This window comes from Dermacentor albipictus, chromosome 1 (assembly GCF_038994185.2).
Source record: "Dermacentor albipictus isolate Rhodes 1998 colony chromosome 1, USDA_Dalb.pri_finalv2, whole genome shotgun sequence".
Lineage (NCBI taxonomy): Eukaryota > Metazoa > Arthropoda > Arachnida > Ixodida > Ixodidae > Dermacentor > Dermacentor albipictus.
The window spans coordinates 332012841-332035917 of record NC_091821.1 but is presented as its reverse complement, the minus strand read 5'-3'; the positions used below and the strand labels follow the sequence as shown (position 1 = coordinate 332035917).

Below are 23077 nucleotides of genomic sequence, written 5' to 3'. Positions count from 1 at the left end.
ATCACCTAAGGGACAACATCATGGTTGCTCTCTTTCCCCAAAACGTACATCCGTAGCACAATGCGGGCAGACGCAGAGCTCTGGCTGTGACACTGCTTCGGAAGATAAAGGAATCGCCTCACACGGTCAGCTTCGTTGACGCGGCTCAGTATGGGAGCACATCGGGCTTCGTCGCAACGGTAGTCAATCACGAACTACAGGTCACCTACGCGGCCTTCATCAGAGGCTCCACCCCGGCTAAGGCGGAGCAGGCAGCGATCGATTTGGCACTCCTAGACGAAGAGAGAACTCAAATCTTCACCGACTAAAAGCGGCTGTGAGGGCATTCGCGTCTGGCTCCATCGCCGAAAAAGCACTATAATCATCGACGTTAGAGATTCCGTCCACATGCCATCACGCGGTTCCCGGCATATCTCGGCTCTCAGCTGGATTTCCTCCCCAACCTCAACGACATCGCACCCGCCCAAGCGCACGCACTAACCCACCGTGCGGACACGAATGCGAGTCGAGGTCTTGTTTAACCTAGGCTTGTCGAGTTCCAAGACATTCATTCCACCTTTAGCGAGGTACCTAAGCACTACTACCTTGGCAGGAGAGTCTACCCCTCCACCCCCCACCCCCCCGCGGTAAACTAAGCAGACCACAAGCTATGACACTGTGCATGCTTCAGACAGGATCGTATCAAACTTGACTTTATTTCTCTCCATCAATCCAGACGCCTAAAGGTGTCCGGACTGCCAGAGCTATGGGCAGAGAAGTAATTAGGAACACATGCTCTGGGGATGCCCCTCTTTACAGAGAGGCCAGCATAGCTGTACCGCAGAAGAGTGGATCTCTGCGCTGTGGAGCTCCGAGCTTTCACGTCAAGGATGGGCTGTCCAGAGAGCCCACGATGCGGCGGTAGGCTTGGCCTACCCGTCCCAACGTGGGAGCGGCACGCTGCTTCATCACATCCCTGAAAAGGGGTCATTGCAGCCTCTCAGGACCATGAATAAAGTTCCTTGTCTATCTGTCTGCCTCACGAGCAGGCGTCTGAGTTTGATGGATCATACCTAACACCTTCCGCAAAAGATTTCAAGAGCTGACAGTCCGGGATGCACTTAGGGCCATGCGGATGATAATATACAACATTTGCGAGAAAGTCCACGCCACGACAAACATAGACAACGTTCAGAACGTGATTTAATGGCATTGGACCGCTTTCAGGTGTGTGTGTGCGTGTGTGCGTGTGTGCGCGTGTGCGCGTGTACGTTTGTGTGCGCGTGTGCGCGTGTGCGTTTGTGTGTGCGCGTGTGCGTATGTGTGCGCGCGCGCGCGCGCATGTGTGTGTGTGTGTGTGTGTGTGTGTGTGTGCGTGTGTGTGCGCGCGTGTGTGTGCGTGTGCGTGTGCGCGTTTGTGTGCGCGTGTGCGTTTGTGTGCGCGTGTGTGTGCGCGCGTGTGTGTGCGTGTGCGTGTGCGCGTGTGCGTTTGTGTGCGTTTGTGTGCGCGTGTGCGCGTGTGTGCGTCTGTGTCTGTGTCTGTGTGTGTGTGTGTGCGTGCGTGTGTGCGTCTGTGTGTGTGTGTGTGTGTGTGCGTGTGCGCGCGTGTGTGCGTCTGTGTGTGTGTATGCGTGTGTGTGTGTGTGTGTGTGTGTGTGTGTGTGTGTGTGTGTGTGTGTGTGTGTGTGTGTGTGTGTGTGTGTGTGTGTTGACCGTCTTGAGTACTCAAAGTAACCAAAAAAGTGACTCATACGTATACAGCTTAGGAGGCCAGAGGTGAATGTCGAAAGACAGGTATCTCAATATACGGCATGCGCTTCAACGTCAACACCTCCGCAAATAGCGACAAGGAAAAGTTGCGCTTCCATTCATGGGAAAGTATTCATGGGAAAATCCGCGAACTTCCCCCGGGCTCGCTTCCTGTAGCAAATAGATGCTTGGTCTTTTGTTATCCTTGAGTTTCTCTTCTATATAAACTTTTTATCTTTCTATAAGACCTCGCGTTTCTTTATCTACAGTACTTCCCTGCATCTAACCTTTCCTTCGTTTCTCCCGTTATCGAGTAACGTAGGAGCAGCTGGGTAGGTCATTCATCCCAGTACAGAAGCAATAAAGGGCTCGATCGTTTGAATCAGTAAAGGTAAGAGAGAGAGAAAAACGAAAAAGTGCACAGTCAGATGTTGAGCGTTCACAACTCGACGGAGATGGCAAGGCGAGCTTGACTGCCCCAAGGCAAAGTAAGCCCGATCCCATAAGAGAGGGTCGACGAAGGATCGCATCCCCTGAACGCGCGAGTATACGAGCGGCACCTTTACCGTCCACCGTGCAAGCAAGATCTCAAGGACTTGAGCACGGGAAAATGGCTTTCCCTTTTCCCTTTTGCCAGCACGGATACGCCGGGCCGGTGCCCCAGGATAGCTTCCTCCGCACATACGTAACACTTGCCTCGGGCCCCGACTTCCCGCGGTGCTCCTACGAGAGTGGTGCGGATATTCCGAAGGCATGAAACACGTAAGCGGTCTTAAACAAAACAGCACAGGCTGCTTAGGGGGAGCTCACTTAGCGGTAACTATATTGCCCTCCCCAAGGCAATATACGCCTCTTGCGTAAGATACCGACGTATGTATGTATGTATGTATGTATGTATGTATGTATGTATGTATGTATGTATGTATGTATGTATGTATGTATGTATGTATGTATGTATGTATGTATGTATGTATGTATGTATGTATGTATGTATGTATGTATGTATGTATGTATGTATGTATGTATGTATGTATGTATGTATGTATGTATGTATGTATGTATGTATGTATGTATGTATGTATGTATGTATGTATGTATGTATGTATGTATGTATGTATGTATGTATGTATGTATGTATGTATGTATGTATGTATGTATGTATGTATGTATGTATGTATGTATGTATGTATGTATGTATGTATGTATGTATGTATGTATGTATGTATGTATGTAGCCTGTCTCTTGTACAAGTTGTCCGTACGTACCGACAAATAGGACAGACAAGCTGACAAGCAGTCTACGGTAGTGAGTGAATAATGACTGTCTAAATAGTAAGTAAGTTTTATTTCGACCATCACGTCATACAGCCCGATCATGAATGATCCTGAAATGAAATCATGAAATCTACCGCAGCTAATTTATGCTGTGTTTTACGTTTATCAGTAATGAGTAGTGGTTACCAAGTCCGTCTGCGTTCAGTTATTTTGGAGAGCCAACACAATAATTTGCCTTCATAAATGCGAGGCCTCCGAGCGCTTATACAAGCGCAGCATAAGCTTTTTAATGAGCCTAAATTTTTCAATCCGCTGACCACCCAACACAGAGTCACTAATTCGCGAGATACTGCCAATTATTCAAAGCACTGCGGGCGTTAGCGGCAGCTCGAATAAATAGGGAAGGACGAACCTGCAGGATGTTCCCACTCGGTGCGAAAAGACACCTTTCGCTTAAAGACTTTTCAAGGTAAAAATTGGAAAAAAAAGAACAGCTGGTTAACATGGTATTGATAACGAGTCGCGAACCTCGAATTATGGCCAGGTAAGGTGTAAGCGGGGAAAAATACAAAAAAAGAAAAAAGAAAATAGAACTCATATGACGATTACGGGCGTTTAACACGAACGTTTAAGTGTTATCTGTGGCACAGAATGAGAGTACTGTTTCTTCGGCAAGTTGGAATCTCATACTGGTATGTGTTGCCCTTTCTGGGACGTGGGCACAGTGAGGCACGCATTAAAACAATTGTGAGCGCTCCCGTTTGTTTTTTCTGCGTGCCTCACTGTGTCCGTGTCTTATAAAGCGCAGTCTATACTAGTATGTGGAATAGGAGTTTTCGCTCCCAATCTCGAAGGAAGGAAAAAGCGGAGAAGGAAAGGTAGGGAGGTTAACCAGTTTGGCTTAACCGGTTTGCTACCCTACACATGGGAGAGGGATGGGGGAGATGAAAGATGGGGAAGGGGGAGAGGGAGAGAGAGCACATAGCACAGCACACACACATCGTCCGTTGGAGTCCATCAATCTGGCATGGTACGCGACATCACTCTCACAGCCGCTTGTCCAATCCCGTCTCTTTCAAAAACCGAAGTCTCCCATTCTCGAGCACGTCCAATCGCTTGGGGGTGTGAAGGTCCTGCTTCCTGCACGACATTTCAGTGTAAGGGACGTCTTAAAGCGTTCTAGTTTAAACCTCTACGCTCCCTTTCCATGCTCGAGTGCTCGCCGGACCTGTAAGTGCAAAACTGGCGCAGCCGAAGGTGGTGCGACGACGATGTCATTGCGATAATGGGATGACGATTCTGACGGGATGTCAAAGGTGTAACAATGACAGCGTGGCGACGACGGCACGAGGACAGTGCGATGAGGACGAGTGTAAGATGACGACTGTATGACGACCGTGGCGCGGTTACGATGGTATGACGAGAATTCGATGATGAAGCTGGAAAGATGACGATGGAGTGACCACGGCAGCGTCGCGACGATGGTATGAAAACGACTGCACGACGATGACCGCATGAAGACGACCGTATGGCGACGGCGAACTAACGATTCTGAAATGATGATGACTGTATGATGACGACTGTATGATGACGACTGCATAACGACGGGGGCGTGAGATGACGTCACGATGATGACATGACGAGAATGGCAATATAAATCTGAAATAACGACGATGAAACAGACTGCACGCTCTGGTTCTAACTGATGGACTTAACCATGAGCATAGTAAATGTGCTTGTCAAGAGTAATACGCTGTCTCTATATTATGCATGCATAGATTTACCTATTTTATCACGACCTTTGTATATTATAAAGCGAGTTTAGGGAGTTTCACTCTGTGCGATTGTGAAAACTTCGGACTACTTATTTTTATTTTATTTTTTATTTTATATGTTCCCTCGTATAGTTTTTAACACGCATGTGTGTTAGCTATGATTTTGAGATAGTGGGTCCGTCAGTAGGCCAAGCTTATTATATTGTCACTGTTAATAAACAAACAACAAACACGACGGAACAGCCACGACGGCATCAACGACAACGGTATATGACAACGAATTCATGGCAACGACCCTATGACGACAGAGCAATGACGATTCCGAAATGAGGATCATGATATAACGATGTAATCGTGACGAAGAGTGTATGAAGAAGCTGTAATGACGATGATGTAACAACCACGATGGCATCACGACTATGGTATGAAACGAATGCATGATGACTTCGCAAAAACGACGATGACATGATAACGTCGTCATAATCGCGTTTAAAGGACGACAGCATGAGTACGGTGAAATGACGAAGGATAACGACGTTAATACAATGACGAATGGGGCATGAGGACGATGGCATGACGACAATATGATAACGACGAATGTATGATGACAATGGCGGGCACAATCGGTTGGTTTCAGACGCCCCGTGATGCATAGGGGGACTCGATACCAAGGCAACATTAAGACACCACAGTGACGCGTGGAGGGCAACACCATTTGGTGATGCTCGAGTGAACTGAGCTTGCGTCACTGTGACCGAAATGTCCACTCTCATTGGCGGAAGCGCACGCGAGGACGCGTGCGCTGCCAAGGTCTGCGCCTGCGAACGTCATCTACGACGCGAAACTGAGCAACGAGCTAAGAAAAGCAAATTGTTTAAAACACCAAAATGGCTACATGGTAGATTGTTTGAGCCGACAAAATAGGCAAATGCAAAACATGTTTCCTGCACTTTTGCGATGTTAACACCATCCGTGTACAGTTGAGGCGTCGTGGCACAATAAGGGTATACGCCCATGAAATTTGTTTCCTATTGTTTCGTGACGTGCACGCAGTCATCATCATGGCGTCACATTTGTCAGCAGCGTATATCCAAACGTCAATAAGTGACGTCAGGGATAAGACGCACGTATCAAAAGCGTCATTTGTTTATGTAACAGCTGAGTGGAGCGAAACGAACGCAAGACATTCAGCAGTGCGGCCAAGGTGAGGCTACGAATTTCGTCACGCTAGCACAGCGCTCGTAAGTGATGCTCGTGCTCTAAGCCGATAAATACCTTCCCGTCTCTCCGACGTGTTTACTTTGATTGGCTTCCGCCAGCAACTTCTTTCCACCGTCGTGGTTCTGTTGCGAAGTTGCTTTCAGTGACCTGTAAGCTTGTCATGTACGCGCCGCACAGCTCTTTGCTTACATAATGTCTTTCATTATTATAACGAGAACTACAAACGCTGCTTCTTTTGAGTTCGCAATCGTTCACATAAATACGTAGACACCACAGTGAGTCGGTGCCAGATTACAAAGTCAAAATTCTCGATGCGATTATAGCAGTCTTCAAACTTCTCCTACACAGAGTGAGACCTTGGCGACCATTCTGATTTTAGTCCGTTGTTTACCAGTGCTTGTTTTCTGTATGTCAAACTATGACCAATTTCGTTCTGCCTCTTGTTTCAGACTCCGTATAAACCACTCTGCACTTTCGGGATTTTAAACTTCTCAATTTCATTTTTATGGCACAGCACAGTGCATCATTGATTTCATTGGTCACGTGGTACCAGAGGTAACTGAAGTTTTCTTCGGCATATGGATGGCTCGTCTCCAATGACTTGCGAAAAATATTAGGGTTGGAAGGGGCGTCCTTACTTGGTTTTCTGCTTCCACATGCCGGGAGCTCTAATCCTCTACCTTATGATACCTGCCTTGCTGCGTTATCTACCAGACATTCCGATTCCGACGATAATAATTAGTCTTCCATTATCATGAGCGCAGCGTCTCACACTAACATAGCCTACAGGCACGCCAACAGTTATATGTTATAGTACAAAGAAAAAAGCAAAACAGAATTTGTTTCTCAACTATTTGTAACCCAGCCTCAGCATAATATTGAAGTATCATCAGTGGTACCAAGAAGCGATCTGCAAAGTTTGCAAACACGTGTCTTCCTTTTTTTTATTGAAATGAATATTAGGAGAGGTTGGAACCTTTATGGTGGCCCCTGCTACTCCTTGCCACTTGACAAAAGAAATAAATTTGCGTAAAAAGGGAGAATAGCGACACAAAATATGACACTCAGTATAACACTGGATGAATAAAAGATATACAGTCCAACAGTACATGAACCGCAAAGTCTTGTGCATGAGTTCAGTACACGTACGCGTATATAAAGTCAGAGATTTTGAACAGCCAAAACACACAACACACTTAATACACTGCAAGTACAGAACAGAATTGTACATATTGCGTAAAAGTTGCGATCACCACATAAACCAGTTATGAACCACGAACTACATTTATGTTACTCATTCAGCGTATTCGGATCATCTGAAACTTCTGAACATCTGAAACATCTGAAATATTTTCCCAAAATGTTGGTGTCCTCTAAAATCTTTTTCAGAGCAAGAAGTGCTCTTTTCTGAAGGCCCGAAGTTGACCAGGGGCCAAGTAGCTTTTTTAGAGTGAATAGTCTTCTGCCTAATATCAACAAATTTGCTTGCAGTACCTACTCTTCTTTGTGGATCGTTTTTCGTTCACTCGTGGAGAAGATGATGCACATGTTCGTCTGGATGGCCACGAGAATACTGCGAGCTAGAGACACGTTTTATCTTGTACAAGAAGTGTTAAGTGATTGCAGTACCAAAACGCAGGCGGTGTACCAACGTTTCAAATTTTCTGTTGTCTCTTAGATTTTCCTGCATTGATAAATTAAGGGTTATGACGAGCAGCTGAACAGTTAACGCGCTACGAGCGCATAGCATTCTCGCGTTTGCATTACTGCTCACAAGCGTGCCAAAGGCTATACGGAACCACCTGGGAAAACTTCTCCACAAGTACGCGGGAGACTCGCGCGTTCACTAGCTCGTAATGGCGGCTATAGTTGATTGAGTTACGTGCCCGCATTTGCCGTAGGCCTCAGTGTTTTCCGCCGACAAACTCCTAACTTCCCGGAAGCCAGCTACGTACGCGTAGGCGGATATGAGCTGATGGTTCGAAGAAAGGGTATAGTGAGCTCGGAAACGAGCTTTATTGGCCCTCTGTGCAAATTGCTTTGCGAGGGCCGCCGAAGAGTGACCCAGGATATCGGGTCAATACACAAACGCACAAAGTGGTTCGTTTTTATTGGTTCGCCGCAGACCCGCCTATATAAACTCAGCCATTTCGTATCTTAAGCTCGTCTAGACGGACAGAAATCCGCCTGGTGGCGGGGAAATTATAACAGCAGGCAAGCTATCATTCACATAAGAGAGTCGAAGGAGGTTATCGAAAGTTTGTCTATGTACGCGCTGTAGTAAAATTCATCATCATTATCAGCCTGGTTATGCCCACTGCAGTGCAAAGGACTCTTCCATACTTCTCCAACTAGTCCGGTCATGTACTAATTGTGGCAATGTTGTCGCTGAAAACCTCTTAATCTCATCCGCCCACCTAACTTTCTGCCGCCCATGTCCTGCCCATGTCCTGCCTATGCCCATTTCTTTTTCTTGATTTCAACTAAGATGTCATTAACTCGCGTTTGTTCCTTCACACAATCTGCTCTTTTCTTATCCCTTAACGTTACACCCATCATTCTTCTTTCCAAAGCTCGTTGCGTCGTCCTCAATTTAAGTAGAACCCTTTTCAAAAGCCGCCAGGTTTCTGCCCCGTACGTGAGTACTGGTAAGACACAGCTGCTATACACTTTTCTCTTGAGGGATAATGGCAACCTGCTGTTCATGATCTGAGAATGCCCGCCAAAGGCAGCCCAGCCCATTCTTATTCTTCTGATTATTTCAGTCTCATGATCCGGATCCGCGGTCACTACCTGTCCTAAGTAGATCTATTCCCTTACCACTTCCAGCGCCTCGCTACCTATTGTAAACTGCTGTTCTCTTCCGAGACTGTTAAACATTACTTTAGTTTTCTGCAGATTAATTTTTAGACCCACCCTTCTGCTTTGCCTCTCCATGTCAGTGAGCATGCATTGCAATTGGTCCCCTGAGTCACTAAGCAAAGCAATATCATCAGCGAATCGCAAGTTGCTAAGGTATTCTCCATTAACTTTTATCCCCAATTCTTCCCTATCCAGGTTTCTGAATACATCCTGTAAACACGCTGTGAATTGGAGAGATCGTATCTCCCTGCCTGACGCCTTTCTTTATTGGGATTTTGTTGCTTTCTTTATGGAAGGCTATGGTAGCTGTGGAGCCGCTATATATATCTTTCAGTATTTTTACTTTCGGTTCGTCTACACCCTAATTCCGTAATGCCTCCATGACAGCTGAGGTTTCGACTGAATCAAACGCTTTCTCGTAATCAATGAAAACTATATATAAGGGTTGGTTATATTCCGCACATTCCTCTATCACCTGATTGATAGTGGGAATGTGGTCTATTATTGAGTAGCCTTTACGGAATCCTGCCTGGTCCTTTGGTTGACAGAAGTCTAAGGGGCTCCTGATTCCATTTGCGATTACCTTAGTAAATACTTTGTAGGCAACGGGCAGTAAGCTGATCGGTCTATACTTTTTCAAGTCTTTGGCGTCCCCTTTCTTATGGATTAGGATTATGTTAGCGTTATTCCAAGATTTCAGTACGCTCGAAGTCATGAGGCATTGCGTATACAGGGTGGCCAGTTTCTCTAGAACAATCTGCCCACCATCCTTCAACAAATCTGCTGTTACCTGATCCTCCCCAGCTGCCTTCCCCCTTTGCATAGCTCCCAAGGCTTTCTTTACTTCTTCCGGCGTTACTTGTGGGATGTTAAATTCCTCTAGACTATTCTGTCTTCCATTATCGTCGTGGGTGCCACTGGTACTGTATAAATCTCTATACAACTCCTCAGCCATTTGAACGATCTCATCCATATTAGTAATGATATTGCCGGCTTTGTCTCTTAACGCATACATCTGATTCTTGCCTATTCCTAGGTTCTTCTTCACTGCTTTTAGTTCCTCCGTTACTGAGAGCATGTTCAATTCTATCCATACTATGCTTCCTTATGTCAGCCGTCTTACGCTTGTTGATTATCTTGGAAAGTTCTGCCAGTTCTATTCTAGCTCTAGAGTTAGAGGCTTTCATACATAGGCGTTTCTTGATCAGATCTTTCATCTCCTGCGATAGCTTACTAGTATCCTGTCTAACGGAGTTACCACCGACTTCTATTGCACACTCCTTAATGATGCCCATAAGATTGTCGTTCATTGCTTCAACACTAAGGTCCTTTTCCTGCGTTAAAGCCGAATACCTGTTCTGTAGCTTGATCCGGAATTCCTGTATTTTCCCTCTTACCGCTAACTCATTGATCGGCTTCTTCTGTACCAGGTTCCTCCATTCCATCCTCAGAGCTCGGCTTATTCAAGTTCTTTCCATCCTATGGTCACTGCAGCGCACTTTGGCGAGCACGTCCACATCTTGTACAATGCCAGGGTTAGAGCAGAGTATAAAGTCTATTTCATTTTTAATTTCGCCATTCGGGCTCCTCCACGTCTACCTTCGGCTATCCCGCTTGCAGAAGAAGGAATTCATTATCCGCATATTCTTCTGTTCTGCAAACTCTACTAATAACTCCCCACTGCCATTCCTAGAGCCTATGCCATATTTCCCCCCTGACTTGTCTCCAGCCTGCTTATTGCCTACCTTGGCATTGAAGTCGCCCATCAGTATAGTGTATTTTGTTTTGATTTTGCCCATCGCCAATTCCACGTCTTCATAGAAGCTTTCGACTTCCTGGTGATCATGACTGGATGTAGGGGCGTAGACCTGTACGACCTTCAATTTGTACCTCTTATTAAGTTTCACCACAAGACGTGCAACCCTCGTTAATGTCATAAATTTCCATTATGCTGCCAGCTACATCCTTATTAATCAGTAATCCGACTCCTAGTTCTTGTCTCTCCGCTAAGCCCCGGTAGCACAGGACGTGCCCACGTTTTCGCACTGTATACGATTCTTTTGTCCTCCTAACTTCACTGAGATCTATTATATCCCATTTACTGCCCTATAATTCCTCCAATAGCACTGATAGACTCGCCTTACTAGATAACGTTCTAGCGTTAAACGTTGTCAGGTTCAGATTATAATGGCGGCCTGTCCGGAACCAGGGATTCTTAGCACCCTCTGCTGCGTCGCAGGTCTGACCGCCGCCGTGGTCAGTTTCTTCGCAGCTGCTGTGGACTGAGGGCCGGGGTTTGATTGTTGTATTCATAAAGGAGGTTGTGGCCAAGTACTGCGCACCAGGGTGGCCAATCCTGCTCTGGTGAGGGAGTGCGTTACCGGTTCTGGTCACCGGAATGAGGCCGCACTCCAGGCCTGTTTATGCAATTTTATCAACACACGGATATTTTTTTTAATCCGGTGGAAAATTGCGCGGCACCGGGATTCGAACCACTGTCCTCTTGCACGCGAGGCGGATGCTCTACTTCTACGCACAGCTGCACAATTATCTATCGAAAAAAGTCTTTACGGCACTCTCACGTGAGGCCCTACACACGGTCGTGAAAACAGACTATCCTGCATTAACTTCATGTGTTATAGCGTGTTACCTAGGACTACATAGAAAACTAGGCTGCCGCGTCTGAGTCAATAATATTCATTCCCGTGCAGTTTGTTACTAGCCGTGGTAGAAAAATGAGTACGGCATTTCGCTGCTCACCACGAAGTGGCGGGCTCGATCCAAGCAGTGATGGTCAAATTGTGATGAGGATCTAATAAGAAAAATATTTATTTATTGTACTTTGGGTACGTGAGCGTTACCGCTACACCAAACGACGCAACAAGTCTGCAGTGGGAGATGAATATGAACGTTTGCTCGTGCGTAGTAGGAAATAACAGTGCAATTTCATAGCATCATCTGCCTCATAGCGTAGAATTTAACTGAAACGATCCATGAAGGCGTCGCTTAACTTGCGTAAATTCCAAGTGCGTTGCATGTGCCGGACTATTATTTTTTTTGTATATGAAGTATCTCTAAACGTGCCGTTTTGGGGATGCCGAAGGGCGACGCTGCGTTAACAAAGCGCATGCAGCGAACAACTGAGGCAGTTGGCTTTGCCACCAACAATAAAGAGCCTGCACTTCTATGAAGTTGTGAATAACTCACATTCACTGCTTTATAGGATGCACAGTTGGTTATTCGTGATGCGGCAAGGTTATTTGAAAGAGAATCGACCCGTATATATATTCCAAATATTGTCTAAACAATAACTAATTAATTAATTAACTTACAGAAGGAAGGGGCACCTGTTGCGCTATACGGTAAACGATAGACTGGCGCCTATTACTGTACGGATCGCTCATGCTTTAGGACTAGCTTTGTTAAGTTGGGCCTTGTTACACTGGCGCTCTGTTAAGCCCGTGCCGAAATTTATGCACGTAAACACGTAAACAAAGCGAGCGAGTAATAGGTTATAGCACGAATATTTAAATTGTCAAATTTGTATTGAAGCGAACGTTTTACGTGACACTAAACAGAAAGATCAGTGTAGCTGTAAAACTAAACTAGGCTTCTGCAATACCAAGAAAACCGCCGTTATTAGGAGAGGAAGATCAATGCGCCCTTATAGACCAAAAAATGACAGACGGTTGCCGATGCCACCGTCAAGTTCCCGCGCCAGATCGACGTGACGTCATCAAATGTGAAAGCGCCTGCTCGGGAAGGATGGACTATATCGTGAGGTAAAGAAGCTGAAGACGCAGCTTAGCAAGTGCCGAGAACTGGTACTGCGTCACAATAGCCAAAATATGGCGAAATGCATTAAACTTCGTGACGTCGCAATGACGCATCGACTCTGGAGTGTCGGCGTAAAATTTATAAATTTGAAGTTTGGCCTTGATTTTCTATTTTGCCAGTCGTCTTATTAGCGCGAAATTAACGAAAAGGTACTTTAAAAAAATAATTTGCCAGTATAGAATTTCTTAGTGCTTCTGTTTAGTGTCCCTTTAAGCTTTCGGGACAGGTGAGCAGATTGCAAAGCTATATTTAGATGCGTGAAGCACAACTTAATTACGAGGAGCAGTTGGCGGCAGCTCATTTTCTCTTAATTAAACCGTCAAAGTCACGGGGAACGTCTTTAAGGAAACAAAAATAAACATATCGCGGTCCCTATTGTCGTTCAAGAGGTATACAGAAGAGGGGACGGACTAAAGAACAATAACCTGTTCGACAGTGAAAGTACAACGACGTGAAATGCCTGACAAATCAAATCTCGAAGATTAACGAAGGACCAATATTATTAGAGCGGGAAAGAAATTGAAAAATTAAATTAAGACACTCATCACCATACGCCTGCGTGCCATCACGCACCGATAATCACGTGCAAAGCCGCTTGCATATGCATCTTGAAGCACTCTCATACGACAGCTCGCACTCACCACCTCAAGGTCGCCTCGGCATGCTGCCAGTGCTATTAGTTTTATTTTCACTTCAAGCTCCCCCTTTTTTTAAGAGATATATTAGCGGTGCGATGCAAGAAATCCTTAAAATTAAAAAAGAACCCCACTCCCCGGCGTCATTTACGCTCACCATTGTTTTTAGCTCAAGACTCTCAATTAGACATGCTTTTCAACAGCGGCATGGACTTGGAAACTACCACGTTGTTAGTCGAGTCAGGCACGTCTGCGAGCTGCGATGAGCTAACAATGACCTACGCCCGCCCACCTAAAGCTGGCGCATCATATATGCCCCTTGAGAAGTTGCACGGCACCTGAAACCTAAATTTTCCACGAGGCCTAGCGTCCTTGGAAATTCTTCGCTCCCTTCATTTCCCCAGAACCATGCTGATCAAACGCGCGGACCATCTAAACATACCAAAGGCAGCACGCATGGAGACAACCCCACTCAAAATTCCGTGTACGGTTTTCTAGGTCTTCGACGTAATCTACGAAACTAACCGATGCAAGCGTTGTCTGTCTGCACCCATATTGTTTAGGTTGCTCAGTGCATATTCACAGCTTGTTCAATAAGCTTTTACTTGGCGTATAAAACCACAGTGTCAGCTTTCAACGCCGAAGCCTTCCAATTTTTTATTCTTTCCGGATACCCTCATTCCTCTAAACCAGCTTGCACGACTTAAGCCGATTTGTCAAGAAATGGCGAATCGCTTGGTTGAGCTCCAACGTGACATGATTAATAAAAAAAAATTACGGATTATTGGTTTCAAAAGAACACACGCATATAAGTGGTGTATTCGGGTGAGATACGCGCAAGGTAACTTTTATGTTATAATCATTGTTTATTACGTTTCAAATCAAATTCGACGCCCCTCCGACACAAGTTGTGTTGCGTTTACATTTGATATCGACCCCACCGTCGCACGCCTGCCTCCACTGCAGAACAAGAAATTGTTGCGAAACTCTCCTTACCAGCTTCGTTGTAAAAAGACAATAAACGAATCTCCTTCGCTCCACTCCGACAAATCTAAACAATGGATAAGGCCGCTGGAGTGCAAGTAACTGGGAAAGGAATCAGTAGTTCCATCCAGTGAACCAGTACAGCTAGGATTATTTCCAGGAGGGAAATAAACGGCTGTCGCAAAAGCCTCACGGGAGCTGTAGTTATTCAGTAGAGTAGTAAATCGAAAACGGCTGTTCGGAGCACTGAGAGCTTCTTTTTATTTTTTATCCCGATTCTCCATTTCTTGACAAACCAGCTTAAGTCGTGCAGCCGGACGGACGCAGAGGAATGAGTGTATGTGGAAAGAATGAGATTGGAAACGCAAAGGCTAGGAAAAAGGTTCAGTCGAGATTGAAGCTTGACAAGTTAAGTACCACTAAGCTCTTAATGGGCCCAACTAGAGACTTGAAGATACCTTATTTTGTGGACTCGGGCGTCGCAACACGAACATGGCAACCTATTTACAAGCATTCCATAGCCAAGTGCATCAAAATACGTTAAATACCATCGGCTGGCAATAACAACGCTGCGACTTGTCTCTTAAGATCGCTCACGCTTACTCTGAACCAAAACATAGTGGGGTAGAGGCAAGGATGGCAGGCATCATGGCACAAACATAAATCGTGCGCATGAGGTCTGAGCGCGGTGACAGCTGTTCGGTACACATCGGAGTGAAGTGATAAGCTAAAGCCTAAGGTTTGATTATCTTTCACTCAGCTAACAGAAGACTCTTCCAGAGACGTAGAAAGTGCGCGCAGGTGAAGTGGTTCAATTTGGACACACAAACTGCTGGGTGGGACAGAACTTTGTACGGAGGGCGAGAGCACGGCCGGGATTTGGTAGTGATGCTTGTTCCGATGCTATTCCTTTTCGTGTTTTTCGAACTTCGTCAACGGTAAGAGCGACGCTCTAATCGCGTTATGAATGAGATGAACCGGCCGTGAACGGTGTCTTATAAGAGTGGCATAGAATCGAGCGGAAGGCATCGCCAAGATAGAAGCATGACGCGTGAGCTGCGTCTGAAAAACCGCACCCATACACACGCGAGCGTTGCTTCCGAAAAGCCTGTCTGATTGGTGGCTTCTCCACCATAAAAAAGGATCACAGTTTCGTCCGGAAGGCGAAGCATCGATTGCGATAGCAAATTAGTGGACAGCAATAAGAAGTAAGGATAGTAGTTTTGTCGGCCGTGTAAACTTGTAAGCTTAGGCACACTAACTAAATTAACAAGCCTAGTGCCGCGCGCGCACAAGCGAACATAGCACATCTGACCACGCAAACGCGCTATCAAAACGATGGCGTGAGGAAACCGTGACCGCAGCAGCGAGCGAAGTGACATTCGTGCTGTCTATCGCTTCAACGAAAAGTGGGCGCCAAGTACACACAGCACGCACAAAGCTACGCGTCCCGCCAAAGCACCTGGAATCTGCCCCCAACGCAGTTGGCTCTCAAGTACGGCCAGCGGCCACATGTGCAGTTTCATGTGGATACATCATTAGACATCATTACATTCATTTCAAGAGCATTTGAATTGATTGCTGTTAATTGACCTTGTCGCTGTATTCTCTTGTTGAATCTCTATGTGCACTTTTGTTTTCTTTGTGTCTGTAATTCTGTATCTCACACAATGTTTCCCACCTGCTATGATCTTGTGTACAAGATCGCAGTATTCATAAATAAATTTTAAAAAAATCCGAAATGGAACGCCCCCCCCTTCCCTCTACCTCTCTTCCGCCCCCGCACCCTCCCCCCCCCACCCCGGTGCCTAGCAACGTTGGGTGCCTCGGGCATGACGGGAGGCGGCGCGCGGGCGAGATTGAGCCACGGTGATCAGCTCCCCTCGCTCGCCTTCACTCGCAGACATAACGTAGGGCGCGCAGTGACACTGTTATCGTCCTTGTACTTTATACGGAACCTCACGGCGACGGCAGAAATGCGCTTGGAGTATCCATAAAACTTCTATCGCAATGAAAAAAAAATGCATATCCAGCGCATTGCGGAAATCTGTGTACGCGAATCTTTCATGAGCCAGCAAAGCAAAACGGTTCGTTACAGCAAGAGACGCGTTGCACATTTCAGTGACGAACGCGTCCCTTAGTCCTTATGGTGGACTTTGCATTCAACGTTAAGACGCGTCGATTCAAGATATGCCCCATTCTCGACATACTGGTACCGAGCCAGTACCAAGTTGCACTGGGGTGCGATCGGAGATCGTTGTTCAAAACGCGTGTTCAGGTAGCGTTCATATTCGCCTCACGCGATTGGCCTAGGCGGCGACTACGGAAGCGACTGACGACGTCGGCGCAGCCTAGAGCAGTCGCGTGAAGCGAAACTAAACGCGAACTGATCGCGCGTTTCAAACAACGATCTCCGATCGCTCCCCTAGTTAGAGCATCGGTATTTTGGGCTTGGGGAACGGGGTTCGGAACCAACCATCGGACGCCGTCGCACGCCGTCGCAGCCGCACGCCGTCGATAGCGGTTAGACTACGCCTCCTAAGTGCGGGAGGAGGCTAGGAAAGCTTCGCCTGAAATATTATGGGAAGAAGCTCACTTCGCTAATGCTTTGTTTGGAGACGCTAAAGATAATGTTATACGTTGTTTATCTGCTTTAGAATATTCCAATTCGTATATACGTAATGCCTCATGAGCTACGTCTGAAGGGCTACACCTCCACGCACGAGTATTGCCTCCAAAAAGCCCGTTGGCTTCCCCATTGTAACTAACCTCATAGGGAGAAGCCCGCTTCGCGCATGCCCTCTTTGGGACAGCTAAAGATCCAGTTTCTTCAGCTTTACGCTCGTTTTATCGCATGTTTTCTTTCTATATTTTGTAAAAGTGCATTTATTAAACCTGTTTGTATTTCTCCTGCTTCTGCTCACGTGTTACGGTATTATCAACTATGAGTGAAGTGCTCTGGTCATCAAGAGCACCGACTTTTGAGCTAGTTGGTTACGCATATCAGATCACGGTCAAGCGCGCACAAACAAGGACAGGCGAGACCAACAAGAACAGGGGCAAGCGACAAAGGGCTTGTGTTGTCTACTCCTCACTCTGTCCTTGTTTGTGCGCGCTTCACGTTGATCTACTATGCTCTGCATATATATTATGGTTTCTTAGGTGCAACAAAACTAAGACATTACGATAATTTTGCAGCGTCGTATGTTGACAGTAGCTCAAGTAATAACCTGCCTCCCCCCCCCTCCCCCCCCGTCGTACCCGGCACGGTTTCGCCACTTGTACTACATGCCTTTTTCCGTGCGCGTGGTACCATCATCTGTTCCCTCTTCTACGCTCATACAGAAGGAGCCTGCGAGCTGTTCTGAAGCGATCGCCGCAGCCAGACGAGGAAACGTGCTAGAGCGAAACAATGCAGAAATTGCGTAGAACTTGCGCGTTTTAATGATGAGAGCACAAGGAATTCTGGTGAAATCCTAAACGTATCTTGGTAGAACTTTGGTAGAAAGAGTGGACACTGCGTAAGCCGGCGAAGATCAAGACTGTCTTTTTGCAAACTCGCAGATTTGAGTGATACCTGGGTCGGTCCACGCCAACTGTCCCTGCCATTGTCCCCGACTATTTGCGATTTTATACAAATATAAGGCAAGTGGTATATCATAAAAATGATTCTCGTAAAATATTTCAAGCGAAAACTTTTGATCTATGAGTACATATTTGAAGCCCATTTGAATGTTCTAAAACAGCACCAAACCAAGTGGGAGAAAAAAGTTTGCCAATGGAGTATTTTCTTCACTGTCACCTGACTTACATTAATTTCGTTGGTGAACATGTTCTCTTTAATGAAACGACTCGAAATTTAGGCAATATGCTATAATAATTCTTTCTCTTTTTCTAATAATTCTTTTTATCCCTCTCAACCCTTCCCCCTGCGCAGGGTAGCCAACCGGAACTACTTCTGGTTAACCTCCCTGCCTTTCTCTGCATTATTTTCTCTCTCTCTCTCTCTCTAATTTGGTCTTAACAATGAGAGAAATATAGCGTTTTCTAGAAGCTATATGCAAAGATGGCCGGATACAAAATCCCGAAAATACTTTTATAGGAAGGTCCATAAAACATATCGATTTGCTATTTTTTGTCTGTGTGTGTGTGTCAATATTGCGCAAAAGCAAGCGAAAAATATACTGAACTTGAAAAACACACTTCGGCATATGTTTACGCGCTAGTAGAACACTGAAATTGTTCTTGTAAATATATGGCAAATATTGGTAGTGACAAATAAGGGCATGAGCTATATCCACAAAAAGTGTTAAGAAGGTAATGTCTTCGGCTTCAGTTTTGTAATTTGGAGATTGACGCTAAAGTTATTAAGTACAACTTCGTTAGTAATTTTTAAGCAGGGAATGAGCTTGTTGGCTATTGTGGCACTGTTTGTGATGTCCGTCGGTGGTACAAATCCTCGTGAGAAAACAATTATTTTGTCTTGAATCGTTATCTTCAACACCTGGAGAGAGCCTTGAGAGACACTTGAGAGACAGAGACAGAGAGACAGAGAGACACTTGAGAAATGTTCCGCGAAACATTTCTGCAACAGCAGAATTCGACGTTCCAGCGAAAAGATATAGTCTTCGCGTAGTATCTTGTGATTCAGCTAACCTTGGAAGTAATGTTATTGCGTAGTAACATTGATATTTTCTATTTTGGTGCGACAGCATCAAATGGGCCATTGAGCGAGAAAGCCGGCGTCTGTAGCAGTGAAACGGGTCCTAAATTTCCATTGGCTGCGACGTCACCTCACGAGCACGCATCGGCGGAGCAGAGCGCGCGAAACGAAACACCTGTGGCCAGCTGGAGCGCCAGGTGTTGCGTGAGGGGAGAGGGCATCGCTGCGACGCCGCGTCACCAGCGCGCCTCGACGGAGCAGATACGGTGACGCGACGCCGCGGAACGAGAAAGGTTGTCGTCGGCGAGACAGTCACGTGACGCGCGCGTGCGGGTGCCGCCGTCTCGCTCTCGGAAGGCGGCGCGCGGTCCGTATCTCTCTCTCTTTCTCTCTCTCGCACTGGGCTTGTTGGCCGCTGCTGCTTCTTCGGTGTCTCGTCGCGGAGGACATCGGTGGCATGCGACAGTGGCGCCGCAGGCTGCTGCTGTTTGCTGGCTCGGGCAGCACGTACCGCAATGGAGTCTAAAGCACCCACATCATCGACAGCCGCAACCTCGGCAGCAGCGATGCACTTGATTTCTCAGCCATACCGTCCAAATGATTCCTGTCTATAGTCAAAATTATAACGTAGAAACTATAAAAAAGATTTTAAAAACAACGAGCACCAATTCAAACGCCACCCAACTCGAAACATTACTCGAAGCACAAAACTCGAAAGACCGCTCAACGGCATTCAAGTGGGCATTAATGCTTTCGAATTTCCAACTCATAAGAAGTGCTTAGGTTCCACAAGACTACCCATCAAGTCTGTGTGACCCATGGACTTACTCGCGAGTAAGCGACGCTGTTGTACAGCGTCAGAACCGACTACGCGTGGCTTGGTTGTTCAAGACTGGATGTTACGCATCTCCGCTCTGTGCCTTATGCGGTGATATCGGCGACACTGAACAAAAGCGGGACTGTTAGTGCTATCTTAACGTTTGTTTCGCTAGAGTGTATGCTATAATATCTGACAATGAATCAAGCGGCGTGGTTCTGAATAGCCTCAAGTTGTACACCAAAAAATTCGAGCGCATCATGACCACATCGCTCTTCAACAAATTCTTGACCGAATGTCCCATTAGTGTTCCTCAAGGCAAGTGACGTTAATTACATATAAATGCAAGTTGGCGACCTTTAGTCGTAAACGTTTGAATTATTCATTTAACTACACGCTTAATAGCCGTTTTCTTCCCAGCACATCCACGTATAAGTACCTAGGTGTCCAGCTTACACCAACTCTTTCATAGCTAACTTATATCAACACAATTACAGCAGAAGCATCACAAACACTCGGCTACCTGAAGCGTAATCTTTACGTGGCTACTCAAACTACTCGCAAGCTAGCATATCAAACCTTTGTTCGCCCTCAGCTTGAATATGCTGTGCCCATTTGGTCACCTTACCAAACTTATCTAATCAATGACCTTGAGGCTATTCAGAACCAAGCCGCTCGATTCATTGTCAGATATTATAGCATACACTCTAGCGAAACAAACATTAAGATAGCACTAACAGTCCCGCTTTTACAAAAGCTATTTCGCTACTTTGTTTAATGCACAAACTAATTCAGAGTGGGTATTCGTTTTCCTTAAGCTTTGCTCGTCCATTCCGTTCTTCAAGACGTCTGCATAATGAACATAACTTTCAAAGCCTCTATGGCAAAACAAACACGTCTATTTCAACCGCCCCGCCACAGGCTAATAAATATCGGAATGATTTTCCTGACACAACAGCTAATACTGTTAATCCCGTGACTTCTATACAGGAGTTAAGTGTACATTTTAAATATTGATATTGAATTGATCATGCGAATAGGTCATGTGAACTTGTTTTAAATAGAATTACCTGTAGATTTACAAATTCCTTACTCCAGCCCTCATGGTACTAACTGTATACGACCTTATCGCTCACTATTGTACAGCTTCCATTTTCCTAATCCTAAGTTTATGTACAAGTTCTCTTGCTCCTTTTCATTGTTCAACCTTATCGAAACCCCCACATAGATTGCCTTCCTGCGAGGCACGTAGCTCATCGACACCTGGCGACACAACCCTGATCTCAACTCATGGGAGGCTTGGGCGGAACGATTGCCGGCTATTCCTGCTGCAACATCGCCACCACTACCACCTCCTCGAACTTTTTTCTATTAAGTTACCGCATGAGGTAAAAACCTTTGTTTCATCGACTCAGGAGAGGTGTTGTGTTGACCAACCACTTTCTGCGTAGAACTTTGCACTGAATCTTCGTCAGGTGCTTGTGGCGAACCAATTGAGGACATGCACGGTTAGTCAGTTGGCTTCCTCAATGCCAAATAGAGGCGATAACTGTGCCGATAACTCTAACTGTACCAGGAGTCGTACGCCTTCTTTAGGAACTATTCTCAGACTGTGGCTTTCGCCAGACATTGCAAAGAAGACATTATGTACTGTGCATATATTTTTTTTGTAATTAGCAGCTTCGTATGAAAGTACTCACAGTGCGAACGTGCTTGAACTTGGCTGACTTTTTCTTTGACCTCGCGTCTACCTATAATTTTGCGTCTGACACTACCTAAACATCCTGTTTCTTTTTTTGCTTGTGGCTTCATGGGTGGATTTTGTTATATTCAATATTATTCCCTCACAGCTCCTCATCTTACTTAGAAGTAAAACGTAGTAGCAAGAAGCGAGTGTTAATAACTTCACCACACAATCTTTCAGTTAACATTACCTACTTTAAAATATTGCCACTCCCACCCGTTAGTATGTGTGCTTTGTCCGTGAGTTCGTGTTTGTGGGGACAAAGATATGAAATGAGCGCTACACTTTTTTTTTCTAGCTATCTTTCTCTTTGCCGCCTGATAGATAATACGCCATCTGCCGACCTAAAGGTGTTGTGGTGTTAGAAACAGAAACGTTAAGGAACAGAAAATTTTAACTGGCATACCAAATAGCAGCGCATGCAACGAAGTTTTTCCTTGTATTACAACGGAGCTCTCGCACTCTTTCTTATAAGAAGCTGCGTTCTTATTCGGTCATTCGTCCCTCTTCTCAAAGCCTCTCCAATATTTCGTGCTACGAAGAGGCTTTTGTGAAGGGACAGAAACACTGTCTTTCATGTTTTACACGCTCAAATAGACACGTGCAGAATAATTCGACAGCAGTGCGCCGCTTGAGCGGAATGTGGGCGCAAATTCTGGTAATGCCTGTGGGCGGCGCCTCGTAGAACTTCTTAGCCACAGAAAGAAGTTTCTGCTGCAACGGAGCTCCCCTCTTTCTAAGAGTTTTTAAAGACAAATAAAGTTGAAACTAATCCATTAAAATTGTTTATCTCCCTGATGAGGGTTGGCAGGTTATTGATTATGAAAATTTTCCACAGAGCACTGCGTAATTGCTGCCCTCTAGCGCCTCGCGAGCATTGTGTGTAATGGATCTAGAAGAAGCTCGCTGCAGAAGGGAGGGCGGTAATGAAGAGATAAAGAAAATTGGAGGAAAGAAGGTCGTGTTCTTAAGAGCCCAATTATTGATTACGCAGATACAAGAGTTTTAAAAAAGCACTTCATGCCATGACACTGTCCTTTATCTCTTTTTTTTCCCTCTCTTTAGTATAGTATTTCATCAATGGAAAAGTAAGTAGAACACAGCTCTTATGTCGTCCATGTTCTTTGAAGTGACGTTCTAACACAGTAGCTTAAAGCTCCTTTGTTCTCGCTTACATTATACGCACGCCATGTAACTGCGTTCGAAGAGTGCCGCGTCAAGCTATCCTAAAACCAAAGTCAGCAGACGTAGGTACGACCAGAACGCTAATACACTTTTCTTTTGTCTACGAAGAGTCTTGCTTGCAATAACGCTAGTTGTGCGGCAAACTACTCTTTACAGGATCAATACTTCCGACGGTATACGCGCATTAACGCCAGCTTGAAGAAGCCGTCCAATGGGCTACCTGCGAAGCAAAGAGCATCGTAACGTAAACATGCACCGAGCCGACTCCCGCCCAAAATGAATTATCAAGGCTTATGGAGAAAACACGATCGCTACGACGTCGGCGGTAGTTTCAAAGAGCGTGACGTAGTGG

At 45.7% G+C, this 23077-nt stretch overlaps 1 long non-coding RNA gene across 1 annotated transcript in view; it reads right to left on the bottom strand.

Moving 5' to 3' along the window:
* Window positions 1-829: 829 nt before the first annotated feature.
* Window positions 830-23077, bottom strand: part of LOC135909935 (uncharacterized) — an 83558-nt gene continuing 61310 nt past the window's right edge. Inside the window, exon 3 of the long non-coding RNA XR_010566858.1 lies at window positions 830-955. This is a non-coding gene — a long non-coding RNA (uncharacterized lncRNA). The remainder of the gene's footprint in view (window positions 956-23077) is intronic.